The sequence below is a fragment of the Microtus pennsylvanicus genome, chromosome 18 (genome assembly GCF_037038515.1).
Source record: "Microtus pennsylvanicus isolate mMicPen1 chromosome 18, mMicPen1.hap1, whole genome shotgun sequence".
NCBI classification, from domain to species: domain Eukaryota; kingdom Metazoa; phylum Chordata; class Mammalia; order Rodentia; family Cricetidae; genus Microtus; species Microtus pennsylvanicus.
In genome coordinates, this window is record NC_134596.1 from 20,149,613 (window position 1) to 20,163,304 (window position 13,692).

General features: G+C 45.0%; 1 long non-coding RNA gene across 4 annotated transcripts in view; it reads left to right on the plus strand.

The window, feature by feature from the left end:
- The window catches only part of LOC142837731 (uncharacterized), a 45,830-nt gene extending 33,150 nt beyond the window's left edge, over positions 1-12,680 (plus strand). For all 4 annotated transcript variants that reach the window (XR_012908332.1, XR_012908330.1, XR_012908333.1 and 1 more), the window contains 3 exons: positions 1,539-1,661; positions 6,278-6,414; positions 12,175-12,680. This is a non-coding gene — a long non-coding RNA (uncharacterized LOC142837731). The remainder of the gene's footprint in view (positions 1-1,538; positions 1,662-6,277; positions 6,415-12,174) is intronic.
- The last annotated feature ends 1,012 nt before the right edge of the window (positions 12,681-13,692 follow it).

The following is a 13,692-nucleotide window of genomic DNA, read 5'->3' on the forward strand; positions in this document are numbered from 1 at the left end:
TCTTAGTTCTGAGGCTCAGGACACCAGTGTCCACTGCTGTTAGAAGTCTTCATGGGAAGGTACCCTGGGTGATTTTTGGTATTTACAGGGCTAGTCCTCAATTGTAAACGGGGCATCAAAGAAGACCACAGTGACAATGAACTTGTCTGAAGGAGAGCTCAGGAAATATTTGTGCAGTAAGCAGCAGATCAGGCCCTCCCATTACTTGAATCTTGAATTAAATAAGTCATCTCTGAAGTTAATGCCATGGGTTCTAGGTCTACCCGATGTGGGAGCTAGCTGGACTGACTCTCCCGATGACACGGAGCTCAAATGAGTACGTCTGGCTGTGATTGTTTTGCGTAGTGGTCCATGGAAAAGAACCTTTGACAGGTGATGGGATCTATATCAGATGCTACTTGATCATTGTTTAGTCCCTGGAGATGGTTAGGCATTCACACAAAACAAGCTTTCATTAAGTCTTCAGAGTGGTTGAGCAGTCTTTATGTGATCTGCTGGGTTCTAAAACTGTTGCATGTTTTATTTTTATTTTAGAACATTTGTGCACACATAATGAGCTGCTTTGGGGCTGGGACTCAAGTCTAAAGGGGAGTTTTGTTTTCTGTATACTTTGCGATAAATATTTACTGCAGCTGCATTTTGTTTGTGACTTGTCACATGAAATTAAGCGTAGCATTTTCCACTTGTGGCATCATGTCAGCGCTCAGAAAGGTTTGAGCTTTGGAGCAGTACAGACTCTAGATTTTGAGTTATAGTAATCTATCATGAAGTAAACCTGTGTTGAAGATAAAGCCGAAGTAAAGTTTTAATTGAAAAACCGATTACATATTTGTTAACTTGACACGAACTAGGGTCAATGTGTGAAGAATGAACTTTAATTGGAAAAATGCTTCCATCACATGGCCTTGTAGACAAGTCTGTAGAGCATTTTCTGGATTAATGATTGATGTGAGAGGGCCCAGCTCAACTGTCAGAATTGCCACCTCCAGGCAAATGGTCCCAGGCTGTATAAAAATGGAAGCTGAGGGTCTGGAGAGATGTTCTATCTGTTTAGTGAATTGTTGCCCTTGCAGAAGACCCAGGTTCAACTTCTGTCACTCACATGGTGCCTCAGTTGTCTTTAACTGCAATCTCAGGGCAATCAGTGTGCTCTAATGACCTTCAGAGATACCAGACACATCCTTGGTGTACGCCCAAACCTGCTGGTAAAGCAGCAAGTCATTAAACAGTACTCCTCAATGACCTCTGCTTCAGTTCCTGCCTCTAGGTTCCTGCCCAGAGTTCCTGTTTAGATTTCTCTCAGTGATGGGTTGTGACTAGGACCTGAGAAACAAGTAAAAGTTTTCATCCCCAGGTTGCTTTTGGTCATGGTGTTTTATCATAGCAATAAAAAGCAAACCAAGATAAGAACTGTTGTAAGCAATGTCTACGAGAGCAAAAGAGGGACCAGGGTATGGCAAATCACAGGGAAGAGCTGTAGACCTTGGCAAGTTAGTCCTCTCTCAATCTTTTTTTTTTTCTTCTTTATTCACATGAAGGCCCTGGAGAAGATTTGCCGAAGAAACTTACTTCTAAGGAGGCCCATGATCTCATGAAAATGATCAGCAGATAAATCAACTCAAGAGATTCAAATGCTCTATAGTCCCCAGCATCCAGAGCAGGTAGAGCACGTAACTGGCGCCTGAATGAATGTCCCTGGGGGAAAGTTCCCAAGGTTGCTATGGGGATGGGTAGCAGGAAGAGGAAGGATGAGGAGATACATGGCAAGGTGTGGCTGGAATGTTATGTAAGGAGGGAAATGAGACCTTTGGCCATTGACTGACTGTTGTTAAGGGAGACTGTGAATGAAAGTTTGTGTTCAAATGTGCCCAGCAGAGTATGCCACCCAGAGTGGCTCTTTCCAACTTCTGTACGTGGTGGTGATGTTTGAGAGATGCTTTGCCTTTAGGTAATACCCTCAGAGGAGGTAAAGAAATATTTGTAAGGGAGAAAACGGAGCACATACGAAATGAAAATGAAGTCCTTTCAAATATTCCAAGGAAGAGTTGGAGAAACAATCCAAGTTCAACAAGAGGGAATCTTAACTGTGATATATTTTCTTTCAAGAAGCAATTTTGGATACATTACTTCAAGCACTAAGCTAAAAACTCAGTGGATAGACCTTGAATGCTTGTATTTGTGTCTTGGGATTTCTCTTCCTTCAGTTGAAAAAAAAATATTAAAATGATTTCCCAGCCAGGTGGTGGTGGCACACACCTTTAACCCCAGCACTTGGGAGGCAGAGGCAGGTGGATCTCTGTGAGTTTGAGGCCAGCCTGGTCTACAAGAGCTAGTTTCAGGACAGGCACCAAAGCTACAGAGAAACCTTGTCTTAAAAAAAATGATTTTCTAGAAAAATTAATGGGTACAGCATTGGCTGGACAGCTCTCATAAAAACTATTGCAGCATAGAATCACTGAGATTAAGAACTAGGCTTAAAACATGGGGACACCTAGTAATATCAGTACCTAATTAAGAAATCTGTAGCATTGATTTAATGAAGAATAGCTATCATGGTCAGACTGGAATTTTACTTCCCAATTGTTGCTGGAGACATTAGTGGAAGCGTATCCTACACAGACTTTGAAGTCACAGGACCAGTTCTCAAATTAAAATGGAGTTTCAAATCAGAGCATAGGAACAAACTAATTTACTTGAAGGGTGACAAAGGAGGTTCTTACCTAAAAATAAATGTGATCGAGTGGGCTTCAATGTTAGGTGGCATTTCTTTCTAATTTTTTGAATCCTGAAATTGTTCATAATTCATATAGATATGAATGCCAGCCCCTTGAAGGTGAAAAATGGGTTTCATATTTTATTTTACATGCTCAATGTCTAACACCTGTTTCCTGGTGGGTAACAGATCCTTAACTGTTTTTTAAACAGCAGACTAAGTATACTTTGTTAGAGTGCGTCTGCGTGTGTGTGTGTGTGTGTGTGTGTGTGTGTATGTGTGGTGTATGTGTACATGCGTGTGCAGGAGAAAAGACCAAAGGAGGACACTGGACTCATGGTTTATCCTTTGAGACAGGGTCTCTCACTTGACAGTCATCAAGCCCCATCCAATCTCTCTCTGTCCCCCACAGCCCTGGGGCTACAGGTCTTTATGCTTGGGGAGCAGGTCTCATCCTTACTGAGCTCTTGCTCCAGCTTCAAGTTGTCCGTTTTTGATAGAGTTAGAACAAGGTGTGATGTCTTGCTATGCACATCCTTCCAAAAACTGGATGGTCTGGCCATTTGCACACCAATAAGGAAGCCCTCCAGGGCCAGGCTGCATTTGGCCAATGTGAGGCTAAGGCTGAGAAACAGAGAACCTTTAACTTGACATCACACTGTGAATTTCTTGTTCTGTTCTAGCTGTGTAAAGATGTGGCCCTGTGATTCACAGATACGAGTGATAACAATGGCCAGGGACACAGGAGTAGCTGCTCTTAGCAGACATGATGTTTCTTCACTGGTTGACACCTTTAGAAAGAGTGAAAGGAGAGCTAGGAATAATGGTGCATGCCTGGAATGGTGCATGCACAAGGAAGCCTGAGGCAGGAGGATTGGGAGGTTGAGGACAGCCTGGGTTAATAGTTTGAGGCTAGTCTGGGCTACACAGTGAGAATCTTTCTTTAAAAAATATTTTTATTTCAGGGCTTAAGGTCAGATCCCAGGTCCTAGAAACCCTAACAAACCAAGACCAACTATTTGTCCTCAATAGGCCGATCAGAGAGAGAATCAATTTAGTAGTTAGATGCAGTAAAAGCAGATTTGCTCCTTGTCACACACTGAACAAATGTGTGGAGAATAACAAAGGGATGATCTCCCCAACTCCATCTTTGAGGTCCTTCCAGCCCTGGGGTTTAGGCTTAGATAGAAGGCAGAAGGTGTTTATGACTGGTCCTGGACAAGATGTGGCCTCTGCCTGTGATCACCACTTTGGCTCCAGGTTCTATAAGGCGGTCTACAAAATAATCCAAAACACGTGAAACCTCGTAGCTCCAGGCTGGCGTCAGGGTCTTACTTACCTGCCTCGTCTATGGGAACACGCCGTGCTACTGTTTGAATCTGGCCCGTGTTGCAGAGGGTTTGTCCTTCAGCTGATACAGTTTTCGTGACATCGTGGGGCAGTTAAGAGGTGGAATGTACCAGAAGGAAGGTAGGTCATTTAGAGGCTTGCCTTGAAAGGGAATACTCGGACCCTGTATCTCTCTGTTTTGGGTGCCGTATGTGAGTTTTTCCTCTGCCACATCTTCCCACCATGATGTTCTCTGGCATCAAAAGCCCAGAACAACAAGATTCCATCCCGATGGGCAGAAGCCACTGTCACTGTAAGCCAGAAGAAACCAGTCTTTCTCCAAAGTTAATTTTTCAATATTTAAAATATTAATCTATTAAATTATTTTTTTTAGAGTACGGAAACACTAAGTAATGGGGGCCCTCAGGATTAGAAAACAGCGTCGGGTGTGTTCCTTTGATCTCAACAAGCTAAAAATCTAAACACGAGCTTAAGCACCTCTTCCAGCCCAGCATAAAGAGAAAGCACGACCCTAGACGTGGCGGGAACGGAGTGTGCTCATTCCTCCAAGTTCCCTGTGGCTCCAGTGGGGATTGAGCAGGCTCCGAGCACTAAATAACCCTAATGATATCAGGTAGGGGCTCACCGGGGAGCTGTTGGAGAGTTTGTCAGAGCATATTAAAATACAATACATCCCCATAATCCAAAATGGAACATCAGTCCATCTGCCCGTACACTCCTTTCTGATATTAAATTAGTCTGGTGGCTTTTCAAAATTCCATCATCTATTCAGGGCCCCACTTCTTTAGTGACGAGAACTGAGGTGGGAATGGAGAGAAAAATCAGCATAGTGCACACTGGTGGAAGTTCCCTAATTGAAATCATTATTGCTTCAGACACCATTGCTTTAATCAGCAGAATCATAAATCAATGCTTCTCACATGTGAAGGTTGAAAAAATAAAGTGATGTTAAACAAATTGGTCCTCTTAAAAGGCATGATGCCATTGGAAACCACTGGAAATGGATAAAAAAAAAAGTGCCTTCTGAAGGGAAACCTCACTCTACCATTTTATCTCCCACTTAATTAAAAAAATATATTACCTGCTTCTTTCTTAGAAATTACATATTGGAGGTCTATAATGGTCGAGCCCTTTAACCCATTAAAAAAAATTCACTCCCAGGAACAGTTAATATTTGACGTCTAATTGCTTTTACTTGTTGGAGAGGAAAATATGTATCTTTCCTTCCTTTCTTGATGGACTTTTTTCAAAAATCGCCTTGTGAGCTATGAAGATGGAGAGGAGAAATCGATCTCAAGAAAGGCGCAGTACAGATAAATATGTAAATGCATACACATATAGATAGATACAGCTTCTCCTGCAAGAGGACCTTGGGTTTTTCTCAGCACAAATGTGGTAGGTAGGTGCTGCTATCTCTAGCTAATGGATCGGGTTCAGAGGGATAGAGAGCCTGGGCACTTGTACAGGGTTACCTAGGTAGCAAATCATGGGCATCCTTTTTCCTTCCACCATGACCAAGTTCAATGCTTCCAGACATACTTTTTGGTAGGTGTAAAGAGATCAGTGGAGCCAGGACAGAATGCCATGCCGGAGCACCTAATTCTCACAAGCTCTTAGCCAGCCTCCTGATTCTGGGACTTTACCACGTCATCTACAAAAACCTAATTAGGACTTAGGACCTTTCTGCAAGACCTTCATGGTGATGGACCTAAAGGAGCCACCGAATGAACTATGTCACCCATATCAACCTGGAAGAGCCTCTAATCAGAGTTGTCCATCCATGAGCAGGAAGGTTGGGCTTCATCTAAACAACCCCGTGCACCAACTTTGTGTGAGCGTTCAGGTCTCACGGTAGTGGGGTAGTGGTGGACAGAGGAGAGAGACACCATTTATTTGATTTTCAGATGTCGGAAGATTTCAGCTTCTGCACGCTCCAGCTTTCCTTTTTTTCCAGGCAATAAATTCAGCACCAAAGACCAAAGTGCTTTTGCTTTCTCTTCTTTCTCTGACGCCTTCCCGCAAAGCCGGGTATTAATGATGGCCCTTGAAAAGCTGCACAAAGCAACCGCTTCTCCAGATTATCCCTTCGGAGCTCAGGTGATAGGCCTCATCGGGTTTCACCCTCTGCGGCTTGTGGTCACATAAGGGCTGTGCCTCTTACACCTCCCAGGAAAATATTTGTGAGTTGGTCTCACCAGGTTCCATTTCTCCTAGGACCGGCGCTGCTTGCTCCACCTTCACGTTGTTGGCTAACAGTGGACTTAACGGACTTACCAGGGGAAGACTGCTCTTCTGATTGGAGGCTAGGAGGCTCCCCTTCCCTTCTCTGACATTCTGCCAGAATGGATAAGGTTAGCAACTTTATGGAAAGGGGGAAGGAGGGAAGGAGATGGAAAGAAACAAAGAGACGGTGGAGGGAGTGGGAGGGAGGGAAAAGGAAAGAAGGGGGAGGAGGAGAGAAAGGGGAGGATAGAATACCCTTCAGCCAGAGGCCAGGGAAAGTGGTTGTCAGGTTTTCCTTCTAAAGCTGCAGACATCTTTCTGCCCCTTCCACCCCCAGCCCTGGGCAAGGATCACAGGCTGCACAAGCCATACCTGGGATCCGAACTAAGGACCTCCTGCTTACTCAGCTGGCATTCTTAGTCACTGAGCCAACCTCCCCACAACTCCCGAGCTGTTTCTGAGAGGGGTATTGTGAGAAAGCTCCAGGAAGGAACATGGCTTAGGGAGTGAGAAGAGAAATCTGAGCAATGTACATGCTCGTTGCCATAGACGGAAAACACACAGAAGCCAACATGCACTTAAAAAAAAAAAGTAGATGTTTTTGCTTTCTTCTTCCTTTTATTCTTTGGCATTTTTATCCCCCTCTTGCTTATTAATTTTAATTCTCACTGCTTACTGAAGAGTAGTGACAGGGATGTGCCCATATTGCTGTTGTAGGGACCATTGGCAAAACCCAAGAACAGCACTAACAGACAAATACATCCCTTCCTCCTCTCTGTCTCTCAGTGTCTTGTGCTCTCTCTCTCTCTCTCTCTCTCTCTCTCTCTCTCTCTCTCTCTCTCTTCTCTCTCTTTCTCTGTGTCTCTCTCTCCAGGGTTTCTTCTGTCTTAGTCTGGCCTCAAACAGTATGTAGCCAAGGACTACCTAACCTTTGGATTCTCACGCCTCCACCACTGAGTACCAGGGTTGCACGAGCGTACTGCCATGTTTAATCTACGCAAGGGTGGCGAATGAACCCAGGAGTTTACGCATGCTAGACAAGCAATTCATAAACTTGAGCTACACCCCCCAGCTCTTGAATCTTTAAAAACTGGTTTTGAGGCTGCCTATAATCTTATAACAGTAAGATTATGTAATAATCTCATGAAAAAGTAAACAGGAAAGCTCATATCCAGGGAAAACAAGCCAACTTGTAAGGGCTTATCTGTAACTAATTAACAAAACGTCCAGCAGCTTTGAGCAGCAAGGCTTCAGTGTTGAAAGCCTTTCCTCTGGGTGAGATGTAGGCACTACGTGAACACTCTTCAGCTCGCAGAATCTAATTGATAATCGGCCCGTTAAAGGGGGGCCCAAAGAAACAAGTCTTACGTGGCAGGTTCGAAGGTCTCCGTAGAGACAGCATCTAGATCCGTTTGAGACTTTTCTATTGGACGGAGGCCTAGAACAGTGGTTTTTCAAACTGACTCTGTGTGAGAACATATCTGAAAACATGAATGGAATTTGTGGCCCTGTTCCCCAGAGAAACACATACATCAACAACATCTTTGGTGTATATATTTACTTTAAGATTCATTGATGGTTTGGGGGTTTTTCAGTTGAAATTCCCTTTCAGTTTTGCCAGCAGCGAGTTTCTGGTGCGTGTGTGTGTGTGTGTGTGTGTGTGTGTGTGTGTGTGTGTGTGAGAGAGAGAGAGAGAGAGAGAGAGAGAGAGAGAGAGAGAGAGAGGCAGAAAAAGACAGAGACAGTTTAGTGGGGCCCTTTTCCTAATGCTTTAAGCATAGACAGTTCCGACAGAATGCTTTTTAGTCTTTGAAGACTGAAGGCTGTAAAGAAACAAATGATACAGTTTCAGTATTTTTAAATACAGCATGCTTTTAAACTTTAAGCCCTATTTATTTATGTGTCACACTCCCGCACACTCTCCCGCACACACGCACGCGCGCACACGCGCACACACACACACACACACACACACACACACACACGCACGCACACGCGCGCGCGCGCACGCGCGCACACACACACACACACACACACACACACGCGTGCTATAGTGTCACGCGGTAGTCAAAGGACAACTTTCAGGAGTCAGTTCCATCTCGTGGGTCCACGGGGTCAAACTCGGATCATCAGGTCTGTGGCAAACACCTGTACCTGGCGAGCTACCTCGCTGGCCCGTCAGTATTTTGTTTAGTACAGTGCGGTGTTTAGGCGGACCCTCGGATTCCGATGGGTTGTGAAATCCTGCCGTCAGGTTTTCAGTGGGAGAGTGACAGAACACACAGCACCCGGTGGCTGACGATCAGAGGTTGCGCCTGGCGGCGGAACCGAACACTGACAGACAAACGTTTGTCAGGGTGAGTGGACGGTATTAAGACTTGCTTTTCTTGGCACACCATCAGAAAAGTAGCTTTACCCAGTGCCTATGTCATAGGTGCACATGGGTAAGACATAGAAGTTTTAAATGAGATAAAAATGGGGCAGATGCCCACGTGTGAGGCTGTCTGAGGGTTTTGAGGCACAAGGTTTTGGAAGCACGCTGCCAGCCTCCTGGCTTTCTTCTCCCTGCCACTAATGAGATTATAGCCACCCCATGACTTCATCTCGTGAAATAGTTTCATCATCTGGAAGTCGGAAATTATTTTTACTATTTCCACTTTCTGAAATTGAAAAAAAAAAACCAACTCAGGTGCAGATCCCTAAGGACTCCGAGTGTTCTTTCTATGTCATGTTTAGAGGTCACAGGGCTGTCATCGTCTACCCCAGAACCCTCCCCCTCAGCAGGGCTCTCTGCCTCTATTACAGAAGACGGCAAAAATATGAGCATTCATGCATCTGGCCAATTACCCAATGCTGCACCAACAGGGGAAATTCCTTCCCCACTTCAGCTGGTGCACAGTTATGCCCCGGAGCCCAGGACGGACATGCCTTGTAACTTTTTAACCTAGTTAGTGTAACTGCCAATATTATTCCCGTTCATATAAACGTCTAATCCTTTCTTGACTCTTGCTAGACTATTTTCCTCAATGATATCCTGCGGCAGTGAATTCCGAAGGTGCATTATACGCTGCTTTAAAAATATTTCCTTCACTCGTTTTAAATTTGTTGCCTTTTAACATCGCAACGTGGCCGGAGCTCTTGCCTTAAGTGGCACAGGACAAAGACAAAGCTTTACTTCTCCCCAAGAACTTTCATAATTATTAGCAAAACCTTGTCTCCTCTCACTATTTTCTTTTTTTTTCTACTTATAATAGTAAGTGAGGTGATTTGACTAAGTGGTTTTATGCTACTCGGGACACATAGCAGGCACTGGCCCAAAAGCTCTCCTTGATACGCGATGTGATTTATTAGATAAATATTTACCCAGTACCTATTTGTGTAGGAACTGTTTCAGTTTTGGAGAGCAGCTTGGAATAAGACTAGGCCATTGTTCAGAAGGACCTGATTTTTCTCAAAAGGGAATGAACGGTAAAATAGAGAGGAAGCTTATATGATGTATTTTCAGGGTAAAAGAACTATCCACCCTTCACATCCCCTCAACCAGCCTGGATTTCTTGCTGTGTCTTTCTCTAAAATCTGTAGCACCCTAATTATTTACAGAGCATTTACATTGTATTAAGTATCACAAGTGATCTACAAATGATTAACGTGCATGCAAGCATATGCATAAATTATATCACGTTCCTCACCATGCAGTAGAAGGGACTTGAGCATCAGGAGATCACAGGGTACCTGGGTGAGGAAGTGTTTCTCTGCAAAAGGGGGTAGCTGGGCACAACCGCCTGTGAGTCCTTTGTGTGGCATCTCGTGAAGAGGAGTTAGTGCCCAGAGGTAGTTGTGGCTCTGTCTTTATTATTCATTGAGTATGTGCATGAATCAAGGGTAAGAAAGGTCATCTTAGTGACAAAGATCTCCTAGGGAGGGACTCACTAGCCCTGGGAAGAACAATTCTCCAATGTTGGCGTTGGGGTAGATGAAGTAGGAGATTTAGCCAGTGAGAGTCCAGCGATACTTGGTGGTGCTTTGTCTAGGCAGCAGGATGACCTTGGGCAGGTCACCTGACTGCTCTCACCCAAAGGATTCTTCATCAAAAATAGAAAGAAAGTTTTCTCCTTCCTTAGGTGCTATTATCCGGAAGTTCTTAATATACTGCCAAGTGGTACAAATTCTGTAGAACTTTGTTTTTTTTGTTTTTTGTTTTTTTCATTTTAAATTTTGTTTCTTGATACTGTCTTGTATGGTCCATACTGGCCTCAGATTTCGCTAAAATAGCAGGGGATGACCTTGAACTTCTGATCCCTAGGAATCTGCTTCTCACACGTACTGGGATTATAGGTGTGTACCACCACGTTTATTTATGCAGTGATGGGGCTTGAACCCAGGACTTGGTGCCTTCTGGGCATACACATTCCCAACTTTTCCCAACTAAGCTATATCCTGTAACTCCAGGATCTGGTTATTGTCACAATTGGCGGTTCTTACTCAGAACTGACTGCAGGCGTGTGCCATTAGCCACACCCACAGCAGCAGCAACTATGGGGTCTTTCGTTCTTCCTTTTCTCCCTTCCTTGTTTCGTCAGTTTCCTATTTTATTCCTGCCTCTACTGAAAATCCACCATCCTGGCCATTGCCTCCCTTAGAACCAGCTTACAGCCGGGTGGACTCATCTTCCTGAGATCCTTTCCTACTCCCTAAGGGTTTCTTACTTGTTGATATAGCGGACTGGAGGGAGATTTCAAATAGGGATTGTTTACTGCTTAATCTTCCGGGGTCAAGTTATCCAAACTTATACATATAAAGGCAGAATCCTTGCCTGGATTTCCAAGCAAATACTTCCCTAGAAACCAGACTTTGACCCAATTACCTGTTTTCACCTTGTCCGCCACTGCATTCCAGTATGGGAGCACATACCATTTTCTTACGTAGCCTCTCGGATTATTTTTAATTGATCCTTACTATAACACCCCCCCACACATACACACACTGAGACAATTTGAAGTAGAGTCATGCGCATCCCTGCATAACCATGTATTTTAAAAAGCATCTCAATAAATTATTAGGATTATTTACACGCATGGTTCGAATTTACTGGCAAATGGCTTGGGCCTTCGTTTTAGGATGTAGCTGCCGGCCAGGCTCCTTCTGGGTGAAAATCTGAAATAGGAGACGTTGCCTTTGCTGTCCCTCACTGGCACTTCCTCTGCCTGGTTCCTGGTCTTTCAACACTTCCCTCCTTTCCCGGGCCCTGAATAACTCGGAGGGGCTGTCAAGCCCTTTGCACCTTCATGTGAGGACGTTTCATGGGTCCCTTCCCAGATCTGCCCCCAACCAAGGTGAGGTGTGCAAAGAAATAAATCTTCAATGGTATAATTTTAGATGCTCTGGCAGCTGGAGAGGGCAGCTATTTTGGGCTGCAGGGCTTTCTCCTTGACCTGAAGTGACACAGTTTTTGCCTGTTGCTAGAGTAGCTGGCCAACTTTGCAGAGTGTCCTTTTAGCATCATGGTTGCAGTCCCCGAGGTGGCTGCTTCGTTCCTCTACCGAGGTCCGTGTTCATCCACCATTCTGTGTTCTTGTATGTGAGTCCGTTGGCAGGGGCCACGGAGGTTCATGGGAGTGCAGCACCCTAGTACACCCTCTGGAGGAAGTATTGATGGCGCAGACTCCCCTCCACACAGAAGATGGAGGAAAATTGATGGTCCAGTTTCTGGGTGTCCTTTAGTCTCCAGCCTTTATCAACAGCTTGGCCGCCATTGTGTGAGTCACTCCCACTCGGAGCCAGGCAGGTCTCCAGACCACAGTGTCTGCGCCTCGCCACCTACGCTGCCTGGCGGGAAGCTGTGTTTTCATGACGGCTCTTCTGACCACCCTGCTTGCGCTCTTCCTTAGGTTCCTGACGCAGCTGCTATCTGTAGACCTCCTGGACTGCGCAAGGAAGGGAGTGGGAGCTCCTGCGGCAGATGGGCGGAACAGTGACAAGGAGGACCGAAGGTGGCCAAAAATAACAGGGCCTTCCAGATGAGGCGACCTCAGAGCCAAGAGCATCATGGGGTAGAGTATCTTGTTCCTAGTTTTATGGCCTAAAAAGTACACAGAAGATTCAAAGATATGACAGAGGGGAGGAATAAAGTCTGCAGAGAACAAGGAAATGTGATTAGCTGTCATGCTTTTTTAAAACTGAGTTTCTCTGTGCACACATATACACAAGAAAACACAGGCCTTTTATACATATATGAAGAGAGACCTAGATCCCTAGAAAGATGGATGGATGGATAGATAGAAAGATTACAGATAGACAGAACAGAAGACCAAAAGGGAGAAAAAAGATAAAGGTAATGTTGCCTTCCTTTGTTTGCCGTTGAAATAAATTTAATAAATCTGCATTGAGAACCAAGTATGTCTGGTCCCATTACCTTTCTGCACAGTTCTTCATCCTAAAACTCACCACTGTAAAAACACGGCCATCGCCGTGTCCTGATAGGTCATGGTTCTGAGCATCAATGGAGATGAGCTGGGTGCTCTCAAAGGCTTTTGTGAGCTTGAGGCTGGCAGGTAGCAGAGGCTGATTTTTATAAGGCTTATTGTCGCACTTCCGGAACTTGATGCTGTCTGGGAGCGGGGATGTCTGAGCCAGGTCATTCCGTGCAGCCTGAGCCTCATCACCATCTCCTCCCTTGGTTTCTTGCAGCTGATCAGTGCTCTAAAGCTGGCTGTCCCGAGATGCAATCGCGCCTTTGGTGCAGCTGAGTCACGTGTTCTGTTGGTTCAGCAGTCACAAGGTCAGCTCAGGGTCAGGAGGTGGACTCAGGGACGTTTCTCTGGAGTTTCAAAGTGTTACTGCACTTGTTAACATCTTAATACTTTAAGATATCTCGCCGCGATGTCAGCTGCTTCCAACTCTAAAGAGTAAATATCTAGCTGGGGCTATAAAAGACCAGTAAAGGACTGGGAAGGTACCTCAGTAGTACAGCGAGCACTTGCCCAACGTGAGAGACCCTAGCACTGCAAAGAAAAAAAAAGTAATCAAGTGTGTGTTCAATGGAAACAAATAAAATATCCACTGGCCAGGGCTGCGAGGCAACAGATGAGCGTATACAAGGTAGAAGACGATTCCTGGAGGAGCTGTGTATTGTGGGGCACACCTATAATCCCAGTGTGGTGTGTGTGTGTCTAAGGCAGGTAAAGCTCTGAGTCTGAGGCCAGCCTGGGCCATAGATAGCAGGACTCTGACTCAGCAAACAAAAGCAACAAACAGAAACCCACAAACTTTGCATACATAGAGGTCACAGGCAGAAAGCCAAAAAGTGAAGCCTGTGGCCACCTACTGCCTTTGGAGAGACTTGAAGGCCAGCTGAAGGGCACAGGGCCATAGTGGCTAGCATCTTTAAGGTCTACAGTGGGTGTTCT